The sequence below is a fragment of the Gossypium arboreum genome, chromosome 9 (assembly GCF_025698485.1).
Source record: "Gossypium arboreum isolate Shixiya-1 chromosome 9, ASM2569848v2, whole genome shotgun sequence".
NCBI lineage: Eukaryota > Viridiplantae > Streptophyta > Magnoliopsida > Malvales > Malvaceae > Gossypium > Gossypium arboreum.
In genome coordinates this window covers 48,679,508-48,687,122 of record NC_069078.1, presented here as the reverse complement: position 1 = coordinate 48,687,122, position 7,615 = coordinate 48,679,508, and positions in this window count along the sequence as shown.

Sequence of the window (7,615 nt, the reverse complement as noted above, 5' to 3'; positions counted from 1 at the left end):
TTCACATAGAGGAAACTGTGTAAGCAAAAGAATTTCATATTATAAGATATTTGAATTTTTATGAGAAAGGGTTAGAGTGATTTCGGGCTCCCCTGTCTTAATTTTGGAAAATCATTAAAAATTGTATGAAAATAATTATTGGTTATAATTTGTATGAATAAAATTCTTAATGGGTCTATTTTTAAGAGAAACAGATAAGAACATCATCCAAATCCCGTACTAAGAGATAATAATTTTTAGTAAAGAAAGGTCAAAGTTGTCAAACAACATAACAAGGGTAACTTTGAAGAATAAAATTTACTTATTGGCTAATCCATAAATTTTGAAAATTTTATGGTAGAAAGATAGATAAGTTTAGTTTGAAATGCTTTTAACGGATCTTAATTTATAATTCTTTATCTCAAGATATTAATAATTTAGTGACAATGATGCGAGTAAACATCTTTACATGAACATAAGTAAAAAATGCAATTATGATTGTTTTACCTTGAGATCATGATGTGAGGATTGGTAGAAGCATGTTAATAAATTGCTTATTATTTTCATACGTACTTGCTAAGCTATATATAGCTTACCCCCTTCATTTTCATATCTTTAGTGTTGCCAAGTTAGCTTGAGGTTGGAGATCATCAGAGGCAACATCACATTATCAAATTATCAATTTTGGGGTATTGATAAAACTTAAGTGTTTTCAAGTGAGTGGCATGTATAGAAACTTAGTCCTTTGTATTATGTGTTTAATGGTTTGGGAAAATGTATTGGCTTTTAATGATTCAAGTGTATATAGCCATGAGATGTGGCTTATATTGGTTATGGGTTTGTAAACCTATTTATCCATGTGCAATATGCTAACACCTTGAAATGTGATCATGTGCTTATATGTACAGAGATCTTGTGTGATGTGGCTATACTTGCTTGCTATAATTCAGTTAAAGTTAATTATTATGATGATAATCATGGTATAAAAGTATAAGTGGTATTATAATAGACAAGGCCAAATGAGCATGAGAAACACAAGTATGATGACATCCAAATGTTATGTTTGTAACTTAAATGAGGATATTTAATCTTTAATTGGATACCATGTTCTATGCCTTTGATGTTGTATAAGTGTGTCAGGGATTAAGGTTGACCAAGGCTTGGAAAACAGCTTAAGTGTTGGCCACACAGACAGAGACACGGTCGTGTGTCTCAGTTGTGTGCTTTGGCCGTGTGACCTTAAAATATTACTGACGTCATAAATAGAGAGTTACACGAGCTAAGGACACAGGCGTGTCCAAGCCACACGGGCGTGTGTAACAACACGGCCTACCCACACAGGCGTGTGACTCTCCAAAACTAGAAAATTTTCTAAGTGTTGTAAAAAGTTCGTAAGTTCTCAGTTTAGTCCTGAACCACCCTCATGTATGTTTTGGGCCTTATAAGCCCATATAAGGGACATTATGAATATGAATGAAATTTTTTAATTTGAAAAAAAATTTCATGGCCCAGTTTTACATAATTGTGTACGTTTAAGTCCGGTAATGCCTCATTGTTATACCTAAATTAGGGCCTAGTCAAAAAAATGGTTTTAGGACCACAAATCCAACGTAATAAAGTTCATTTTTATTATATTTTTATGGTCTAAAATTCCACGGGATGATTTCATGAAAATTTCATTCGAAAATTTCGACGTTTGGACACTCAATTTGGTCAAAAGGACTAAATTGTAAAAAGTGTAAAAATTGAGTTCTACATGTTAAAGGTGTCAAATTGTTATAAAATTTTAAATTAGAGGTCCTTAAATGGTAATTATACCATTGGTTAATTTTTTGGACAAAAATAGACATGAAATGGGTGAAATAGAATATTTTTAAGCTAGGGGCATTTTGGTCTTTTGGTAATTAAAATAATAAAAAGGGAAAATAAGCCAAAATTGCCCATATTCTTCCCCATTCAGCTGAAATTTGCATTGAAGCCATGGCTAGGGTTTGGTTCAAGCTTCCAAGCTCATTTGTAAGTGATCCCGAGCCTTATTTTTGATGTTCTTTACATTTTTGAAGTCCCGGTAACTGGATTTACCTATTTCTACCATTATTTTGAGTTAGGATTCATGTTTAAAAATTTACCAATGAGTGATATGCATTTTTTTATGTCTAATGACAGAAAATGAATGTTGGGTGTTAAATAAACGAATTTTGCTAAGTGATTTTCGGTGAAAATGCTTAAAAGGACTGTTTTGTAAAAGTTATAAAATTTATCATAAAAATATGATTTAGTGGAAATTGTGGGTTACTATAGTTATGAAAATGATTCGTCTAGGCTTAAAGTGCAAAGAAATTGAATAAAAATCATTCTACAAGCCTAGGGGCAAAAGTGTAAATATGAAAAAGTTTAGGGGTAAAAATGTAAAATTTTAAAAGTATGATTTTTGGGTCTATATGAATAATTTGAGTCCTAAATAAGCTATATTTGAAATGTTAGATCAAAGAAATCGAGATTCGGTCTTAAATCGAGAAAGTATGAGATTGTAGACTAAAATGAAATAATTAGCCGTGCTCGGATTCGAGGTAAGTTCATATGATAATAATAATGCAATGTTATGTTTGAATTATAGTCCTCACTATTATTGCATATATTGTATGATTTAATATATTGGAAAAGTTGATGGAATGGTGTATATGACATGGAAGAATATTATATGAAATACAAGAAAAATGATGATTCATGACAAGTGATGTATGAACTATGTGATATATGTTATGTAAATTCTTAAAGGCTTATTTTCTATTTGAGTTATGTCTTATTATGCTATGAATGGGAAATTGGCACTATAAATAGTGAGATCGATAGAGATGTGATATCGAAAAATCCCGTTTGAACCTTAGGAATAGTTTATGATACAATGTGACATGTCACTAGGAACAATGTAGATATGAGCTCATGAATATGTGTGTATATGTGATATGTGAATTCGGGTGCTAGTCTTATACATCCTACCGGTGGCTGGATAGCCCGGCATATGTTACGGGTACCTGTCAGCTTGTGTGAGCAGCCCAAGTAGTTATGTCCTGACTGTCAACTTGTGTGAGCAGGTCCGTGATTAGCTCGAGAGTGAGCATTTATGTGATATGAGATATGAGGTAACTTTAGCTACATATGTGGCACTTATGTGCAAAGACTTTCCTTGTATCCATTTAATATTCCAAGTGTTCAATAGGTAATACAAATGATGATGTAAAGAAAGTCCTGAGGAGGACATGTTATGGAAGGTATGGTTGTATACTATACTACGAGTGGTACAGGTATGTACACTAAGCTCATGATTATTGAGACTTTGAAATGTTGAGACATCAATGAGCTAAGATGTATGAATTATGGTTATGAATTTCATTGCAATATCATGTTAACTTATATTGTGCATTTGAACATGGAATTTATGAAATGGTGAGATCATGATTAGTTGAAAGTGAACTTATGATAGTTATCATTATATTGTACTAAAACAGTGTTTGACAGCAGCAGTTGAGTGACTTCGAAAATCTACCAAAAATTGTGGAAATTGATTTAAAGACTGAATAAGATATAAAATTAAATCTTATTGAGTCTAGTTTCACATAGAGAAATGGTGTAACTAAAAGAATTTCCTATTCTGAGATATTTAAATGTTTGTGAGATAGGGTCAGAGTGATTTCGAGATCCCTTATATTAAATTTGGAAAATCACTAAAAATTGTACAAGAATAATTATAGGTTATAATTTATATGACTAAATCCTTAATGAGTCTATTTTCAAGAGAAATAGACGGGAACGTCATCTGAATCCTGTACTAAGATATAAATAAATTTTAGTAAAGAAAGGTCGAAAGTTGTCAAACAGTAGAATAAGGGTAACATTAAAGAATAAACTGTACTTATTGGCTAGACCAAAAATTTTGGAAATTTTATGGTAAGAAGATATGTGAGTCTAGTTTCAGGAAAATTTTCAGATCTTAATTTAGAGTTACATAGCCAAGTTATAAATAATTTAGCGACTATGACTCGAGTAGATAGCTTGACTGGAATATGAACAAATAGTGAAATTTTGTGTAAATTCGATTGTGTTACCATGAGAACATGTTGTAAGAATTTCGTAAAAGCATGTTAATAAATTTCTCATTATTTTCATATGGAATTACTAAGCTATAAAGCTTACTCCCTCCTTCCTATTTCCTTAATGTTGTCAGGTTAGCTCGGGGTTGAAGATCGTCAAAAGCAGTATCATACTATCAAGTCATCACCTTTGGGGTATTGACATATATGTATTAAGCACCTTCAAGTGAGTGGCATGTATAGGGACTTAGTTTTTATGATAGAAGTTGTTATGAATAGCCAAATGTATTGGCATATATTGATTCATTGTATATAGCCATGAGATGTGGCTTATAATGATTATAACTAGTAACCTTAGTTATCTATGCTAAGTTCTAATGCTTGTGATGCGATGATGTGTTCATGCTTATGGGACATGCATGATTGGTGTTAAGATATATGTGTATGATAAATGCTTCATGACCAATCAAAATGGTCATAGCCATGAAGTAATTGTATGATACGGAAATAAGACAATGATGATTGGACCTGAATGCTTGATGTTTAAATAAGGTCACTTGATAAGTCGATGAACATGAAAATTTGGTATAAACGGTCATCATATGACAGGGTCAATGAATATGAATTGTTGTGTCTAGATTTGGCATTATACGAGTATGTGTAACTCGTGAATGATAGCATGTTAATGTTAAGAATATACCTTAGGGAAGTATGCTAAATCATTAAAATGATGCCATTATGAATATCTTTGTGTGTAAAAATGTGAAGGATTAATGGTAATAAAAGGACTGGAAAATAGCCTAAGTGCTAGCCCCATGGGTAGAGGCACGACTATGTTTCTCAGCCGTGTGGATAACATGGCCTAGCACCCGGGTGTGTGGCTTGGCTGTGTGGTTAAATTTTGTTTGCTGACGTCATAGTTAGAGAGTTACACGGCCTGAGGATACAGGCGTGTCCAGGGCACATGGGCGTGTGACCCTGTTTCTTGGAAAATTTTCCTATTTTTTCTCAAATCTTTCTAAAGTACCCGGTTTAGTCCCTAACCACTCTCAAAGTATGTTTAGGCCTCGTTGGCCCATTTAAGGGACATCATGTATATGTATGAATGTTTTTAATTTTCATGAAATTTTATGGCCTAGTTTTATGAAATGGTGTGCGTTTAAGTTCGATAACGCCTCGAACCCTGTCTCGGCATCGGAAACGGGTAAGGGGTTTTACACTCGTAACCTGTCTAGGCCTTGGACTCAGGTAAGGGGTGTTACATTGACTTATCTAGTTAGCTAGTGGCGACAAACCTATTTTCTTGAAGAACTTATCACTCAATCGAGTGTGGCGTTCAGCCATTTGAAACCTTTGGTTCCTAACTCTTCACAGTTAACGGGTCAAGGTCCTTTCTAGCACCTTAAGTGATGTATAAGTCTCAGGCCAATACTTTACATAGTATTGGTTCATTCTTGTCCTTAAGTTTCCTAACTATTCTAGCCTTACTTTTGCCTTACTTATTTTATTTCCTAGACCGAACCATTATTCAATTGACTCGTAAACCCCTTGAACCAACTTGCAACCATTGTTGAGCTACAACTTAGCTGACTATCCTATTACTTCAAGCAAGAACGATACATCTCAGATTTAACAATTGGGCACAACTATGACTTGAATAATTCTGCAACAAAGATCGTATCATTTGGTATCAGAGCTCGTAAAATCGAGAAGTATGGACGTTTTTAACTATCCTGAAAAATTTGAGTTAAATAAACAAAAGAAGCATATATATAGTGTATTTGTGTACAAAATTCGAAATATATAAAAAATAAAAAAAAAGTTCGAAATTATAAAAAAACAAAAAAAGAAAAGAAAGAAAGAGGCTAGTTGTTAAAAGTGATCTTCTATTTTCCTGATCTACAAATTCTCTCCTCAACCCATTCTCGCCACACTCCAATACATATATATTTATTTTTCTTTTAGCCTACATAACACCAAAAAATGTCAACTACCCCTGAAACCCTTTTGAAGCCGACCCCTAGACTAGTAGTTAAGTCTAAACTAGTCTTCTATGAACTTTGAGAGGTGAATCGAGTGATAAAAGGCACGAGAGTGGTAAGCCTAATAGAGTGTTGAAAAAGCCAAAGTGAGAGTGTAAACATTAGTGGAGTGCCATCTACTTTTCTTCGTGAGTAGATCATGAGGTTTTGTAGTGAAGTTAAAGTATTATGTCTTAAATCCCAGAACGCAATATGGTGGAAGGAGGCGGGCATCGACCTATTAGAAATGTTGCACCCAAAGGAGGTGGAGTGCCTGACTTAGCCCAACAAGCCCTCTTGTAAGAATTCGAACGGATGCTCCAAAATGAGTTAGAATCCTTCAACGAACGTTTGGAGCTTGTCAAGGAGAGGGGCCAACGAGAAAGAACGCCCCAAGGTCCAAGATTAGAGATGATCTATATGACCCAAGTGATGTGGAGAGCGACCAAACGTCAAATCAAAGTGAAAGATGACAAGGTCCAAGAAATCGAGGCCCTAGAGAATGAGGACGTGTTGATGACGATTTAAAGGATATCAAGCTATCTATTCCGCCTTTTCAAGGTAAATCTGATCCGAAGGCGTACCTTGAATGGGATAAGAAGATTGAATTAATTTTCGAGTGTTACAATTATTAAGAAACTATGAAAGTGAAGTTTGCAGCAATCAAATTTTCCGACTATGCTATGATATGGTGGGATCAACTCACCATAAGTCAGTGAATGAATGGAGAACGGCCAATATCTACTTAGGTCGAGATGAAGGTGGTTATACGAAGGTGATTCATTCCATCGTACTACCACTAAGAGCTCTACCAAAAGCTCCAAAACCTTACCCAAGGCACTAGGAGCGTTGAAGATTATTTCAAATAAATGGAGATCGCCATAATTCAAGTGAATGTCCAAGAAGATTGTGAGGCAACCATGGCGCCATTTTTAGCCAGCCTCAACTGAGAAATTACCAACATCGTGGAGCTTCAACATTACATTGAAGTTGTGGACATGGTGCACATGGCCATCAAGGTGGAAAAATAGCTTAAGCATAAAGGAACTTTTCGAGGCTATGCCACCCCCAATGCCTTAAAATGCGGCCAATGCAATAGCAAGAAAGGTCCATCGAGCCGCGCCAAGGAGCAAATGGTGCCAACAAAGATGTACAAACCAACGGGTGAATCCAGCAAAGGCAAGGCAACCAAATAAATTTCTAACCAGTCAAGGGACATTAAGTGTTTCAAGTGCCTTAGGAGGGGGGTATCGCCAGTCAATGTCCCAACTGTAGCAATATGGTGGTCTGTGCAAACAGAAAAATTGAATCAAAGGAGGAAGACGAAAATGAACCCTATGCTACCACCGATGGGGAAGAGGAGTTAGAGCACGCTATTAATGGTGAACTCCTTGTTATTAAAAGGAGCTTAAGCCTCCAAAGTGTGGAGAACGAGTAGAAAAGGGAAAATATTTTTCATACTCGATGTCAAGTACAAGGAAAAGTTTGTTGTGTTATCATTGACAGTTAGAGTTGTACCAATGT